The sequence below is a fragment of the Onychomys torridus genome, chromosome 4 (assembly GCF_903995425.1).
Source record: "Onychomys torridus chromosome 4, mOncTor1.1, whole genome shotgun sequence".
Taxonomy (NCBI): domain Eukaryota; kingdom Metazoa; phylum Chordata; class Mammalia; order Rodentia; family Cricetidae; genus Onychomys; species Onychomys torridus.
The window spans coordinates 57872732-57889784 of record NC_050446.1 but is presented as its reverse complement, the minus strand read 5'-3'; the positions used below and the strand labels follow the sequence as shown (position 1 = coordinate 57889784).

At 40.1% G+C, this 17053-nt stretch overlaps 1 pseudogene; it reads left to right on the top strand.

Moving 5' to 3' along the window:
• The first annotated feature begins 3193 nt into the window (after positions 1 to 3193).
• Positions 3194 to 3921, top strand: LOC118582242 (annotated as a pseudogene).
• Positions 3922 to 17053: the final 13132 nt, after the last annotated feature.

Genomic DNA, 17053 nt, shown 5'->3' with positions numbered 1-17053 from the left:
TCTCAGTCAGAGCAGGTCTTCCCCAGCTTGCAGACCCACCTGTCAATCATCTCTGGGAAAACTCCCACAGGCACACCCAGAAATGTACTTTACTGAGGTTTTTTTAATTTGTTTTTATTATCTGAAGTGTGTATTTATGTGAGTATGGGCACATGAGTATATTGTCCCTTGGAAGCCAGTGGTGTTGGTTCTGCCTGGAGCTGGAGTTACAGAGTGTTGTGAGCTGCCCCATGTGGATTCTGGGAACTACACTCAGGTTCTCTAGAAGAGCAAGAAGTGTTCTTAATTGCTGAATCGTCTCTCTAGCCCCTGAATTACTAGTATTTTAAGTGTCTCTCAATCCAGATAATTTGACATCCAGGATGAACAACACAGTCTTGGGCAGGATGACACCATGGCCCCAGGTGGCAGCACAGGTTACTCAGATTGGTGTGGCCTAGGTAGTGGCATGGCCCTCAGGCACCAATGTGCCCCAGGCTTGTATGTCACCTTGGCCCCATGTGGCAGCACAGGACACTTCAATAGATAAATCTCCAGTGATAATATGGCACTTAGACACCAACCTGGCCCCAGGTGGCAGGCCAGACCCCTGGCATTGGCATCACCTTCAATGATATCATGAGACACAGGCATCAACACAACCCTGGCTGCAGTAGGATAATGACCAGAGCTGCTGCTGAGGGCCATGTCTGGGTCCATGGCCATGCTGGTGCCTGAGGGCTACTCTGCTGTGGGGGCCGTGCCAATCTGAGTGGCCTACACTGCCACCTAGGGCCATCGTGACTTCCTAGGACCATGTCTTGGTCCGTAGTCTACCACAGTCATGATGTCTGTGATGTCTGTGTTCCATGGTGCGACCAAAGGCCTCAAGAATGTCATCTGATCCAGGGCTGCTGTCAAAGTCCATGTCTGGGTCTGTGGCTCTCCTCCAGTCAGGGTCTGTGTTGATGTCCAAAGCTTCTGATATCATTGAAGGCTATGCCCATGCCATGGGTCTGGGCCACCAACTGTTGGTTTCCAAGGGTCTCACGACCATGGGGTCCATGCCAATCTAAATGGCCTGTACAGCCACATGGGGCTGGCCCAGGCGGTTGCCATGGGCCATATCTGGGTTTGTGGCCCAGCCAAGGTCTGGGCTGACATCCATGGCCCATGTTACCACAGGGGGTCATAGAAACCATGTGTGTTGAAGTCTGAGGGACATGTTGACCCAGCCCTGTCTATCAATGGCCCCAGGATAGCTGGTCTGCCCCTCACTGGACACTGCAGCAGAGTGCAGGCACTGCCACCCCAATGGGACAGCTGACCCCCGCACTCAGAAGAGATGGCCCCACCCCTCATCACAGACATTGGAGAGCTGGCATTGATGGCATGGGCCTAGGAGAGCTGGCTCTGCCCCTCAACTGAATATCCCAATGTCCCAGACCAACCAGCTTAGCTACCACTCAGAGCTACATCCTGGGCCTTGGGTTGGCCCACCCTAGTATCTGCCCCATCTATGACCTGCTGGAGTGTGCAAAGGGACTGGTCCTGTAAAACAATAACTGCAGGTTCCCCATGACTCAGGGCAACAACAGAATACCAGATAGAAGTTTCAATGAGGGCCTAGTGATGATGGTGTACCAGAAACCAGAGACCTTGAACCAGACCAATGACTCATTGCAATGAACATTTTGTGGGTAGGGCTGATTGGACAAAGTGGGTATACTGCATGTTCCCGATGCCACTAGGGTAAATGAAGAGGTGTTGGGAAGATGGAGGAGTGAGGTGGGTTTTTTTTTTTGCTTGCTTGTTTGTTTGTTTTGTTTTGTTTTTAATTAATTTTGGAAGTCATACTGCAGGAGAGAGGGGTGGATTTGGGGGGACTGCTAGTGAATGGGATCGGGGTGCATAATGTGAAATTTCCAGAGAATCAATAAAGAATTATATTTTAAATTTTTTAAAAAAAGGTGAACCACACAGATGAACCACAGGGGTGACTAATGAGATTGTAAATTAAAATCTTAAAGTAAAGGTACTAGGAAAGTTCTTTCAAAAGGATTCTCTATCAGGCAAACATTCTTTCTCCATTTCCCCTGCTCTCTACAAAGAGTAAAACAGCAATTCTGTGATTGTGAGAAGAAAATCCAATGATGAAATCACGAGAGAAGCAGAATAGAAACTGTTCATTCAGAAAGTGAGAGCAGAAGATGTAAAGGATCCTAAGACTCCTCAGGACAGCCGAAAGCCGTAACAGACAGCTGCCTAGATGTTCCGTGCTCTTCATCTTGTACATGGAGTTTCTCTTCAAAATAAGATCTTACCCCTAAAATGAGCCAACTGCTGGTGATGGAACAACAGAAGAATGAAGCTGTCTAGAGGCCCCTTCACTGACAGCCTTCCCAAAATTAATTCAAAATGGAACAGAAATCCAAATATAAATGCAAAACTGAGTATGAACAGAAGACAATGGAACTCTAGATAACCTACAATCTGATGACTGAATTTGGGGATGGGGGTGAAAAGGGACTTGGATATGCTAAGGCAAACACTATAGCACTGAGCTTCAGACCCAAATTGATCACCTTTTAGATATAACATCAAAAGTATTGTGCACAAGAGAAACAATTAGTGGGATTAGCTAGCCTGAAGAAGCTACATGTGTAATCACAACTGCATGACATTCTGGAAAAGGCAAACCTTTGGAGGAAGTGTGGAGTTCTTGTATCCCTGAGGTTGTGGGGAGGGAGGGTTGAATGATCAAAGCACAGAGTGTTTTAGGGGCAGTAAAACCAATCTATATGTTACCATAGTGGTGAAAACACATCATTATACATTTCTACAAATCCATAGGATGTATAACACGAAGAAGAAGCCTATTGGGAGCTCCAGCTGCTGAGTGATGGATGTGTGTGTGAATGTAGTGCGACTTCATCAGACAAACCACTCTGTGGAGTTTATTGATCAGGGAAAAGTCCATACATATATGGAGGTAAAGAAATCTAGGACATCTTTTCACCTGCTGCTCAACATTTTTGAGTCTACCAAGGCTCTAAAAATGTCTATTGGGGAAAAAAAATTCTGGGAACCTGAAACATAAACTGCCCTCCATTTAACCAGACTCTTGAACTACAGACTGTTACTTGCAATAATCAGCACTGATAAAGTTCCATCTCTCCCTACAGATTATGTTCTAGAACTTCAGCACCCAGCCATGTATGTAGCCATTCAGGCAATGCTGTCCCATTATGTCTCTGGACATATCACCAGCATAGTGATAGATTCCAGAGACTGGTCACCTACACTGTGCAGATCTACCACAGCTATGCTTTCCCCCATGCCATCGTGCACCTGAAAAAAGGTAAGTGGGACCTGATAGACTAGATCATGAAGATCCAGAAAGAACATAGCTACAGCCTCACCACCATGGCCAAGCAGGAAATCTTGCACAACACCAAAGCAAAGCTGTGCTATGTCACCCTGGACTTTGAACAAGAGATAATCACTGCTGCATCCTCTTCCTCCTCCTCCCTGGAGGAGAACTGTGAGCTGCCCTATGACCAGATCATCACTATCACTATTGGCAGTGAGTGGTTCTGCTGTTGCAAATGCTCTTCCAGCCCTCTTTTCTGGGTATGGAATCCTATGGCATCAACTACATTCAGTTCCATCATGAACTATGATTCAGCATCTGCAAAGACCTATATGGCACATAGTGTTGTCTAGTGGCACCACCATGTATCCAGGCATGGCTGTGAGGATGCAGGAGGAGATTTCAGCTCTGAATCTGAGCAAGATAATCATTGTGCCTCCTGAGAGCAAGTATCTATGTGGATCCACAGCTCCATGCTGGCCTCAGTGTCCACCTTCCATCAGATATGGATCATAGAGCAAGAGTACCACAAGTCCAGCCCCTCCATCATGCACTACAACCACTTCTAGGCAGACTGTTCCACACAATGTAGGTGAGCCCGTCTCTGGAATCCATCACTATACAGGTGGTATCACCAGAGGTGTGCAGGGATAGCACCACATACATGACTGGGTTTTAAAGGTCTCTAACATGAGCTGCAGTTTACACAGTTGATGAACTCTAGCTTGTGCAGACAGATGAGGAGGGAGAGAACATTGGCAAATAAAACTTTTTTATTTATTATTTATTTTTAGATTTGTTTTGTTTTTTTGTTTGATGTGTCACTTTTGGTCTCAGGATTTAAAAAGTGAAGGTGACAGCAGTCAGATGGAGTAAGCATCTACAGTGTGGCTGAGGACTTCGCACATGGCTTTTATTTGTTTTTAATAGTCATTCCAAGTAGTCATGAAAGAAATGGCTACAGGAAGTCCCTTTTCCTCCTAAAAGCCACCACCAGCACCACCACCCCACTTGAAAGGATGGCCTAGTCCATACCCTGACTCCATGTAGCATTGCTTTTATGCAAATTATGCAAAATTTTGTTTAACCTTATGCCCTAATGCATTTTTTAGTTTTATTTTTGTTTTGGACAGTTAGCCATTGTGACTTCCCTTTTCTCTGTCCCACACACACCACAACTCCAGATGTATGAAAGTTTTCAGTCCCCCTGGGAGTGAATTGAGGTACAGAAGCAGCCAGGGCTTGCCTGTTCACTGACTTGAGACCAGTTTAATAAAAGTTCACACATTACAAAGAACATCACATTTCCTTAGAAAGAACTACAGTGGCCTTCTAAATAGGTTTGAAAACACACCTGCCTTTCCTAAGAAAGTTTTGGGAATGGTTAGGCTATTTTGTTTGCGCAGAAATTAACTCCACAGGGTGAATCACACCAGTTTCCCATGAAACCAGATTCTAAGCCTGAGTGTGTCTATCACAGGCAACACCTACCAGCTTTAAAAAGAAAAAAAAAAAAATCACACCATGCATGGTCACCATGCAAGACTGTCACTAGATCCCAGCACTTGGGACTATGAGTTGGAGGCTAGCCTGGGCTAATAGTGAGAGCCTGTCTCAAAAAAAAGATAAAAATAGTTGTAACTGGTTTAAAATAAGATATTAAAAAACAGCTAGTAACAGGGAATATACAGAGACCTAAAAATAAATTTAAGGAATCCTAAAATGCAGTTCTATGTAACCTCTCTCTCCAGATTTTCATCTTTTTAGCACAAAAGATCTTTGATGAGCAGAAGCCAATCCAATTTTTCCCCTCTCCAGAATACACTGGAAGATAATGTTACCTATGTTCCTGTTTCTAGGGGTTTGGGCAACTATAGCATAAGTTGCTGTGGAATGTCATTCTGTATGCTATACATGTGTTTTGCTCTGATTGGTTGACAAATAAAATGCTTATTGGCCAGTAGCCAGGCAAGAAGTATAGGTGGGATAAGCAGACAAGGAGAGTTCTGGGCAGAGAAAGGTTGAGTCAGGAGTCATCAGCCAGACACAGAGGAAGCAAGATGATAAGGCAGAACCGAGAAAGGTTACCAAGCCACATGGCTAAACAAAAATAAGAATTATGGGTTAAGTGTAAGAGATAGTCAGTAATAAGCCTAAGCTAATGTCCATACAGTTTGTAATTAATGTAAGCCTCTGTGTGTTTATAGGGGTCTGAGCAGCTGTGGACCAGGCAGGTCACAGGAAAACTTCCAACTATAATAAGTCTACTGTTTGCTTCCATTTCCTGACTTAACCTGCAACCTGTCAAAATGGCTAAGATCAAAAACACAGAAGACAGCTTATGCTGGAGAGGATGTGGAGCAAGGAGAACTCTCCTCCACTGCTGGTGGGAATGCAAGCTTGTACAGCCACTTTGGAAATCAATATGGCGCTTCCTTAGAAAAGTGGGAATCCATCTTCTCCAAGACCCAGCTGTAGTACTCTTGGGCATATACCCAAGGAATGCTCAATCATGTCACAAGGGCATTTGCTCAGTTATGTTCATATCAGCATTGTTTATAATAGCCAGAATCTGGAAACAACCTAGGTACCCTTCAACTGAAGAATGGATAAAGAAAATATGGTACATATACACAATGGGGTACTACTCAGCAGAGAAAAACAATGACATCATGAGGTTTGCAAGCAAATGGATGGATCTAGAAAAAATCATCCTGAGTGAGGTAACCCAGACTCAGAAGGACAAACATGGTATGTACTTACTCATAGGAGGATACTAGATGTAAAACAAAGATGACTAGACTGCTACCCAACTCCAGGGAGGCTACCTAGAAAACAGGACCCTAGGAAAGACACAGGGATCACCCAATGACAGAGAAATGGATGAGATCTTCATGAACAAACTGGACAACAGTGAAAGTAATGAAGGGCAAGATTTGAGGGAAAGAAAGCTTAGGGGAGCAGGAGATTCCAGCTGGATCAAGAACAGAAAGGGAGAAAGAGGAATAACAGACCATGATAAATGAAGACCACATGAGAACAGGAATAGGCAGAGTGCTGGAGAGGTCCCCAGAAATCCACAATGATACATCCCCTGTAGACTGCTGGCAATGGTCAAGAGAAAGCCTGATCTGACCTAGTCCGGTGATCAGATGGCCAAACACCCTAACAGTCGTGCTGGAACTCTCATCCAATAACTGATGGAAGTGGATGCAGAGATCCTCAGCCAGGCCCCAGGTGGAGCTCCAGGTGTCCAACTGTTGAGAAAGAGGAGGGACTGTAAGAGCGTGAATTGTTGAGACCACAATTTCAAAAAGCACAGGGACAAATAGCCAAATGAATGGAAGCACATGAATTATGAACCAACAGCTGTGGAGCCCCCAGCTGGATCAGGCCCTCTGGATAAGTGAGACAATTGAATAGCTTGAACTGTTTGGGAGGCATCCAGGCTGTGGGACCAGGACCTGTCCTTAGTGCATGAGCTGGCTGTTTGGAACCTTGGGCTTACACAGGGACACTTTGCTCAGTCTGGAAGGAGGTGACAGGACCTGCCTGTACCGAATCCACCAGGTTTAAATGAATCCCCAGGGGAGTCTTGGTCCTGGAGGACATGGGAATGGAGGGGAGGGGCTGGGGGGAAGGTAGGGGTGGGGGTGGGAGGGGGAAGGACAGAGGAACCTATGGCTGATGTATAAATTAAAACACAAATATAATAATAATAAAATAATAAAAAATAAAAAATTTAAAAATAAATATTATTCACACAGAAAAAAATAACATAGTAAACACATATTTCTCATTACATTGATTTTCCACAGGAGTACTTGAACATGTTTTTGTGACATAAGCATTTTAATACCTAAACATGTTTTCTGCTGCTTGGTAGATTGCTTCTAAAAGATGAAAATCAACAAACACAACCATAATAACTATGCAAATTTGTCCTAATATTGTGCTAAAACATTTCCCTTTTCACAAGTCCTATTACATGACCCAGAGTAGTAGACTATGAAATGATTGTTAGATGATAGATAATAGATAGATTCTTCTGACTTTTCCTGATTCTACCTACCAAGTATTTATTTTGCATGTTAGTGCCAAATCTGACAAAGATATAAAAGAGGAACATGTTTGTGCTTATAGAAAAACAACTGTGATTTAGGAAGTTGCAAGGAGACCTGGAAGTAATCAGTAAGTTGTAAGTGCTGACTTGAACATTTTTTCCAAGTAATTGCCACATTAATTATTGGGGTGCATTGACTTATGCAACAAATATTTCAGTGCCAACTATGGATTAGATACTTCATAAGTCACTAAAGAATAATTAGTGATCCAGCCAGGCAGTGGTGGCACATGCCTTTAATCCCAGCACTCAGGAGGCAGAGGCAGGCAGATGTCTGTGAGTTTGAGGCAAGCCTGGTCTAGAGAGCAAGATCCAGGACAGGCACCAAAATTATACAGAGAAACCCTGTCTTGAAGAAAAAAAAAAAAGTAATTAGTGATCCAAAATGAATGTGATATTGTGGAGACTGCAAGTATCTCTAAGATTATAACAGATGATCTAGTCTTGAGTCAAGACAGACTTCAGGATATGACATCTGTGGTGGGGCTTAAAGGAAATGAATATTGAGTCATGTAAAGAAAGGCAAGAGTTGTTTGCTGGATCCTAAAGGCTCCCTTGCGGGAGGGGGTGAGAAGGCACAGCATCAATGGCACAGACATCAGGTGTCAGGTAAAAGGCAAACAAGCAGACTTGTTTATTCAGCAATGGAAGAGCCTTATATACCTCCTCCCAGCACCCAGGCTGCTTCTCAATCTGGTGACATTGTGTGGTGGCCCATCTTTGGCTAGGCATGATCAAGACTTCTGACAGCACCTGTTGCTAGGTCCTCAGGCAGACTCCAGGTTGGCTCATCTCTTGGCTTCACAGGCCTTATCTTCCTACAAGGGCATATGGTGAGTGATATCCTGGGTAGGACAAATGATGTACCTCAACCTTTGCAATTGCTAACTAGACAAACAGAAAGAAATCCAGAACCAAGAAGAAAATACAAATTACATGGTTTCTAATAAATGAATCACATGACCATATGACCATATGATTCAAGTAGTTGTAATATGCTTAATGTTATATTAAAAAAATTTTGCAATTAATTACCATAATTATACATCTACTAACATGGTTTTAATTTTGGTTCTATATGAATTGAATATAGAAATATTTTCTGTCTTGTTTTTGTTTTTTAATTTGTTTTTTTTCAAGACAGTGTTTCTCTGTGTAGCCCTGGCTGTCCTGGAACTCAATCTGTAGAGCAGGCTAACCTTGAACTCAGAGATCGCTTACCTCTTCCTCCCAAATGCTGGGATTAAAGGTGTTTGTGCCACCACCGCCCAGCTAAAATATTTCATTCAACATAAATTTTATAAGAAAAGCATAAGAATGTATCCTTTTGTGTGTAAGCTTTGAATTATATCATTCAAAAGTTCTTGAACCATGTACTTATTACAGGATGTAAGAGAAATCTCACACTGGTGAAATCGCTCTCTGCTTTTCAATCCTTACGACTCTTCTTTACCCCTTCTTGTGAACTTTGTTTCTGTATGGTCCATTTCCAAAACAGTATTTTCCCATAGTATTTCCAACATGTTGATGAAATAAGCTAAATAGATCATGTGTGCATGTTTGAGCCTGCAATGCATTCATGAATGATGGGCGTTTAGGCAGATGTGGGAGCATGTGTGTGGAGTCCAGAGATTCACTTCTGACAGCTTCCTCAGTCACCTTGAACTTTCTTTTTTGAAAACATCTCTCATTGAACCTTGAGCTCCTCAATAGAAGTAGGCTGGCTATTCAGCCAGCCCCAGGGACCTTCTTGTCCCTTCCTCCCCAGTGCTGAAATTACAGGAGTCCACTGCCCTGTCTGGCTTTGTACGTGGGTGTTGGGGACTTCAGGTCCTCACACTTTCACAGTGTAATTGGTCTTCTCAGTCATGAACTTGGTGAGATTTAAAATCATCTTAGAGGTGAACCTCTAGGCATGCATGTGAGGACACATCTTGATTGTGTTAGCTGTGGTGGGAAGACCACTGTACTTTCTATTCTTATCTGAGCTGGAATCATTAACTGCAGAAAACAGTGAAAATAAAGTGGTGTCAGCATTCATTGCTCTCTGCTCCCTAATTATGGATTCAGTGTAAACCCCTCCCTCAAGCTCCTGACACATTGACTTCCCCTCCATTGTGATAGACAATACCCTCAAACTGCCAGCCCAGGTAAACACTTTAACCTTTAAGTTCATTTATCAGAGCATTTTACCACAGCAGCAGGAGAACAGAATAAGACATGCAAATGCTTCACTAAATCAACTTCCCAAGCCCCCCAATTCTTTAATTGAGTAGAATAAAAGAAGACATCATAGAAAGTGCCATTTCAGAAGCTGGTTTAGCTATACAAATTCATAGCATGGATGAAGTAACTGAGAAATACAATTCTTATGGAAATACATGAGAAGCACTGGCCTAGAAACATCTATGCTAGAAGAGTTAGTAACACTTCCAAGGGAGTATTTTTTTTTCTAGCATACATGTGATCAGCGCTATTTGAGTTTATCTAACTGTTATGAAAGGCAACACCAAATGAGGTCTAAGGAATGTCCATTCAACTATGGAATCTAGACAAAGCTAAACCTCATTAAGATGGAATGCTTTGTGTGACTTTGCTAATCCCACCAACTCTAAAAGGCTGCCCTTCACTAAAACAGGTAGGAAGTGTTTATCAGATGAGGCATCTGTAAAAATAAAGTAGCTAACTTACTACACCACTCTGGGTGTTGAATCACATCTAACCATAGATCCTTTAGCATCTGTAATATAATAAAAAGAGAGAAACGCAGCACTTCTCATACCCAATTCAAGTAATGTCCTACTAAGAAACTATCAGTCATGTGTGTGGCAAATGAAAACATTCTGTTCAGTTTTGAGTCCTCTTTTCTCTGTCCTATGACAGAGAAGTGAGTGTCTAAAGTGGTGGAACTTGGATCAGTGTGAAAGAACTATCTAGCACCTATGGCATTTACCAAGGGAAGCGCTCCTATGGGTTATAAGCCAAGGAATATGGGTAACTCAAGTCTGTGCATCTGAAATTGAAAAATAAGGAAGACACATCAACATTGCTTCATACTACAATGGATTAGTACAGAAAAATATTAGTAATTGGCCACTGTATAAACTGAGAATAAAAAGAAAGATAGCCAAGTCTCCCACAGTAGTGATTTTTGTCCTAAAGATCATTATCAGCAAATATTCAATTCATCATCTTTAGAAATATTTTCACTGACTGTCTATGCTATCACTTTAAAATCTCTGGTCTTTTTTGTAACAAGAGGTATTTAAATGTAAGCATCTAAAGCAGATGACAAGAGGAAAAATCACCACCCAAGAAGCCTAGTGAGTAAATTTTGCAAACTCATAGTCACCCCTTGAGGAGAACAGAGTAATTTAACTGGAGAGGATGCTGGTTGAAGGGAGATCAATATGTAATTTTAGCTAGATTGCATCCCTATTGTCCTTTGGGCCCATGCCAAAGAAACACTCTACCTAGCTTGGGACAACAGGTCAAACCAGAAACGTTACTTTGCAAGTTATGAGGGAAAATGAAGCCAGGTACCAACAGTAAACTGAGCCATCCTGGGATTCCATTAGAGTATGAATCATGAAGAAAATGAGATGCAGTTGCTGTGGCTGTGACATCATTTTACCATCTCCAAGCTTCCCTGGGCAGCTTCACTGATATACTTATGGTGCAACCACTCATTTTCCATTATGGTTTTTATCTTAAACCTTAAAGTAAATTTGTCTTAAATCAATTCTACATTATATGTTATCATGAGTTGGGGGAAAAACGTTCTAAATACTGACTGGTATTACTACCACAGAAAATACTAAACCTTTCATTTCAGAAGACTACTTCAGGGAACTGATTAGTCTGCCAAGACTATTGTCTACTTAAAAGAAAAAAAAAAAAAAAGAATCATTTTAAACCAAAGCTACTCCGAGAAATTAGGAGCCATTGTCTAAATATAAATACTGTTCTTAAAGACAGACAAATAGGTAAGATTTGTGTTGACAAATCAGTTTGTTATCACCAATTCAACTTTAAATTTTATTTTATTTTGAAACATTTATTTTTTTTTATTTTGTGTTCCATTTCAAGGCAACAGCCTTACACTTTGGAAAAGCCCACAGATTTCTAAGAAAAATATTGTTTAAAAATTAGTATCTTCAGGGTCACAGATCCTATTGCTAGAAGGTATGCGTGTTTGTATGTCTGTGTGTGGGTATGAGTGCCTGTGTGTAGCATTTGTGTTGATCAATATTCAAGAAAATTAACCACACAAATGATTCATTCACTCATGACTGAGGCTGATCTGAGGTAATCCAGTCTTCCTGACATGCAGGGTTGAAGAAATTAAGCCTAAGGCAATCTACCCACAGCATTTTTTTTTTATTGTAGGCTATTGATGACATGATTACTCCAGGGCAATGAGAGACCTACCACTGAACAAAATGGAAGAAGAGGCCATCCATGTGTGTGAGATCCATGACAGACTGACACAAAATCAACTCTAAAAGAGAAAAATGCTGAGGACGGCAGAGCCAGTCAATCCAAGTTCTAATTAAATCTGGTCTTACTACTGCCTGCTTTGTGGTTGTGTTCAGTTTTGAAGGTCAGTTTGAGTTTTCTATTTTACTTTTAATTTAAAATATCGTAACAAGCAAGTAGAGTTAGCCTTCATAATCAAGAAAATGGTATGTGTAAATCATATTACACTCTTTATGTTTTCACTACCAGGAAATTAGGACTGAATTTTTCTCTCTAAAGATTTACTTATTTTGGGTTGAGAATTTAGCTCAGTGATAGAGCGCTTGCCTAGCAAGTGCAAGGTCCTGGGTTCAGTCCTCAGCTCTGAGGCTTGAGGGGGGAGATTTACTTATTTTTAATTTATGTGTATAACTATTTTACCTGCATGCATGTCCATGTACCTACCAGGTGCCTGCAATTTATGAGGAAGCCAGAGAAGGGCATTGGATCATCAGGAAATGTAATGAGCTGCCATGTAGGTACTGGGAATCCAAACCTGGAATCAAGGAACCAGTGCTCTTAACCATTGAGCCATCTCTTCAACCCTAGGATCAAATTCAACCCCCCCCAAAAAAAAATGTGTTTCAATAGCCCATACTTCTATGCTTATTTTAACGATATACAAGTTTCCACTTTGTCTGTGTGTGGTTATTTAATATATATTCATGACAATGTTTTGTAATTTCAATTATAAAACATAGATTACTTACAAAATAAGCTGAGGAATGATTTATCTTATAAAACAAATTATATATATACAAAATAAATATAACTTTCTCAGAAGCCCCAAAGAATAAAAATAAGCCAGGAAAACTGAAATGATTAAAGTTATTTTACAAAGCAGAAATTTTTATTTCAGAAAGTGGTGTTCTGTTCATTTTCCAAATAAATGGAAGTCATTGTCATATTTTTATATAATCAACCAGAAGAAGCAGGAGTTGGTTTCATGTGATTTTTAATGATCTATATAGAATCTAAATTACAAAATAACAGAATTGATAACCTAAGAATTACTGCAACGTGTCTCATATATGCAGCTCAGTTTGTTTTTTCTGATTCGGGCCATTTAATTTGACTAATCTAATTAATTTGTACCAAAATATGTCAGCTCTGTTGCATTAAGTTTTGTATTAAAATCATTTGATTGCTTGCCAGAGGATATCTTTCTCTAGAATTGCATTTGTGGAATAAATACATAATGTCTGGTACACATGTTCACCATTCTGATGAACATTTGTTTCCTATCTATCCTCACTCTGAAGATCTTAATGCATTCCATACTTAAAAATGCATGTTGTACATTTGACAAGTACTACAAGGTCAAGTTCAATGGTGTGTGTGTGTGTGTGTGTGTGTGTGTGTGTGTGTGTGTGTGTTTAAATTTTAAATTTCCTTAGAACCTCAATCCTGAAAAGCTATGCATGCATGGTCAATGAGGCAGGTAGAGCTTGACTTCGTGAACAAGGACTTGTAGCTGTAATTTCTTTCAGAACATCAATGAAAAAAATATTTTGCTGTTGTTTTTCAGGTATTCATGACTCACTCATCACAGAATGATTGGTTTTAGTTTAGCAGTGACAAGAAGTACACTGAAGATAAGAACAGTTTCCTTGTATCTTTGAGAGTTCAGATCCAGCTACAGGAGCTCCTTGTCCACTCCATATTAACACTCCAGATTGTCAGGATGGTCACTTAGATTTTCAGTTCTCTTAATAGCATGAAATAAGCTTGGGTAAGGATGTAAAGAAATCAGAAGGTATAGACAGCAAAACAGAGATTCCTTGAACTTTGCCCTTTTTCTTTAGTGAGTCTCTGTCTGCCCAAAATTATATAAATGTGGGACAGGGCATGCTATTCCAATCAGTCTGCATCTTCTACATCTGCCTAAGACTCAGCCAGACTATTCAGCATCTGAATAACCACACTGCTATATTTGCAGGGCTTGTTGTAAATTATGCATTTATTATGTACTTGTAGAAAATCACTTGTAAGTCAAAGTCCATAGGTATTTTCTCATGTCATATTTTCAGAATTATATGCCAATGACAAATTCAAAATCAATTTTAAATACTTTTAAAGCATACAACTCTTTTCAAAACACATTCAAGATTTATTTTTATTTAATGACAACTATGTACTTATAGATGTGTTTTTCATGGCAGCATTCCCTAATGTAAACTGGCCTGAAGGGTTAAAATTACTAGAGTATTTCAGAGATCTGCTGCAGCTTATCAATATATCAGCCATCTTCTGGGAATGTCTTCTGATAACATTCTCACCATCATTGCCTATCATTAGGATGCTCTTTGGTAAGTTTTTATATGGAAAGTTGGTAAGAGATGGTGAATGGGGCAACTGAAGTATTAAAAATCTAGGGGAATGCAAACCACACTGAAAATGAAAACAACCTTCAAACACTGTTTTTTTATGCAAGAATATAAAACTATTGGAGAAAAACAAAGCTCAATGTTTAAGCTTCCATACTTAAGATCAAAGGACTCAAATAAACTTAAATGAGAAAGAAGAACCTATTCTCTTATCCGCACATGGAATTCTCTTGATATAGATATAATAGGATAAAAGGGTAGATTAGGGAATTTACTTCTAAAGAGCAACAACTTGTTTAAAATGTTTTACATTGGTATAGACTTTAGTCTATTGATACAAACTTAAAGTTAATTTTGTTATACTGTGTGCATATTTCTACTCATGTTTAAGGTATTGTGTTTGTATAGCTCATTTTAAATTGTAATGGATAATTAAAAATAGATTAATAATTAGTCATCTAGGATAATCATACTTGTAGCCATGTTAGTTAAGTCTTCTAGGTATACAAGAGATATTTCAGATGGATAGGTAATCTTCAAATACTTCAAAGACCTACAGAATATGACATTTAAAATATTTTTAAAATTTAGACTTTCTGGACAGTGAGACATGTCTGCTCCTGGTAGCACCGATTTACTTCAGAGAGGAGGATGGACATTGAAGACACTTCATATCTTATCTTCACCTTGGCAAAAATAGCCATTTGGGCAAGAAACTGTTCTTGCCTGGACTGCTTGATCGACTGGACATGCAGGACCCATAGGAAGGTGACCACTAAACTTTGCTTGACAAAATGGTCCTTCAGGTTCCTGCTTCACAGAGGAAACTGCCAGACATTCTACAAGACACTGAGAAAAGTGACCGAGAGACTCTAGCCCTGTGGGCTAAAGACAGATGCCCCAACTTTACAAAGGAACATTAGGTGACTGTCCAGGCTGCCAGCTGTCTCTGTCTACCCTACAAGACTCCCAAAAAATGCTCACATCCTTCTCCCAGTTCTCAGGTAATATTATATCCTTCTGAGGTCTTTGATGTGGTTAAAGACTAGATAGTTATAATTTCCTCAGTTATGATAAAAGATAAGTTAGATATAAAACCTTAGACTCACAAATATAAGATAGATAGGATATCTTCTTTAATATTGTAACTGTAATTCTTGCTTAATAATTGTTTTATTATATGTAATTGTACTATGTAAAAGTTAAAACCTTCCCTAAAAAAAAGGGGGGGGGGGAAGTGCTGTGGATATCGCTCTGTATAAATAAAGTTCTGATTGGCCAGTGGCCAGGCAGGAAGTATAGGCGGGACAAGAGAAAAGAGAATTCTGGGAAGTAGAAGGCTGGAGAGACACCACCAGCCGCCACCATGAAAAGCAACATGTAAAGACACTGGTAAGCCACAAGCCATGTGGCAAAGTATAGATTAACAAAAATGGGTTAATTTAAGATAAAAAAAACAAATAACAAGAAGCCTGCCACAGCCATACTGTTTGTAAACAATATAAGTTTCTGTATGCTTTCTTGGTTGGGTCTGAACAACTGTGGGACTGGCGGGTAAGAGAGATTTGTCCTGACTGGGCCAGGCAGGAAAACTCCAACTACATTCTCTCATTCTCATTTCATAAGGGATCCATGGAGAAGGATCTCACTAGCCTTGCAAGTAGTGACTTAATAGTTTTTAGTTCATAGATAGTGTTAAATTGTTGTAGTATTTACATATAGCTGTCATTCAACCACTTTGATGCTTTTTCTGGGTTAGGTTATTATAATAACAAAATAAATAAGCTATGGAGTGGATGATAAGATTAATACTCCAGAAGAGCAGAGATTTTGCTTTAGTGACTGACTATAAATCATGCACATAAGTATTCATAAGAACTAGTCATTTCTATCACTTCCTTTGGTGCATATCTTCTTCCAGAGGAATATATGATGACAAAAAGATGCATGTGGGAACGTTAAAACTAAAGACTTATATGTTCTTCATGCTTGTCTTTCAATTCTTTCCAGTCTGACTCTTAAAACTCTGGCAATGACTTAAAAAGACTTCAAGAAAACTACAAGAATCATGCATCTTTGTGAAATGCTGTCATGCCCTTGATCATTATTCCCAGTCCTATGCTTCTGTGATCACAGAATGCCTTAGAAGACAGGACTGGCTTCTGAGTGTGACAGCCTGAGTTAGTTCTCCAGTACAAGATCCTTACTCTGCTACATAAAGGCTCCAGGACTCAGCTACGTCACCTGTGCAATGCAGATAACAGAAATCCACTTTTTGGTTATTGGAACTTTAATGAGATAATGAACACACAAGAACACCATCTGTAGCAGTAAGTACTCTGGAAATGCTCCTTCTGCTATCAATACCCATCTGTAATGCCTAAACTATTACTGATCAGGGCAAGGCTACATATTAGAAAATAAAGCCTCACATGTCAGTAGATGGGATCTTTAGACTTTGCCTCATCTTAGTATTGACTGTACCAGTTAAATCCCGAACCTCTGCAGGCCACTATATTGTAGCCATCATGTTTCCAGGTCATGAATGGTCTTTCAGCTTTTGTCCCTACTGGAAATGCTTTCTCTGATAAGAGTGAAACATTGTTTATTTCCTAGGACTGAACTTTAACATAGCTCTTGTTAATTATCTCTGGACTGTGGCAGGAATTTTGTACTCTCCTCACATCCTTAAATGATGGCCAATGTCCTGTTCCAAATAAACTAATTACTTGA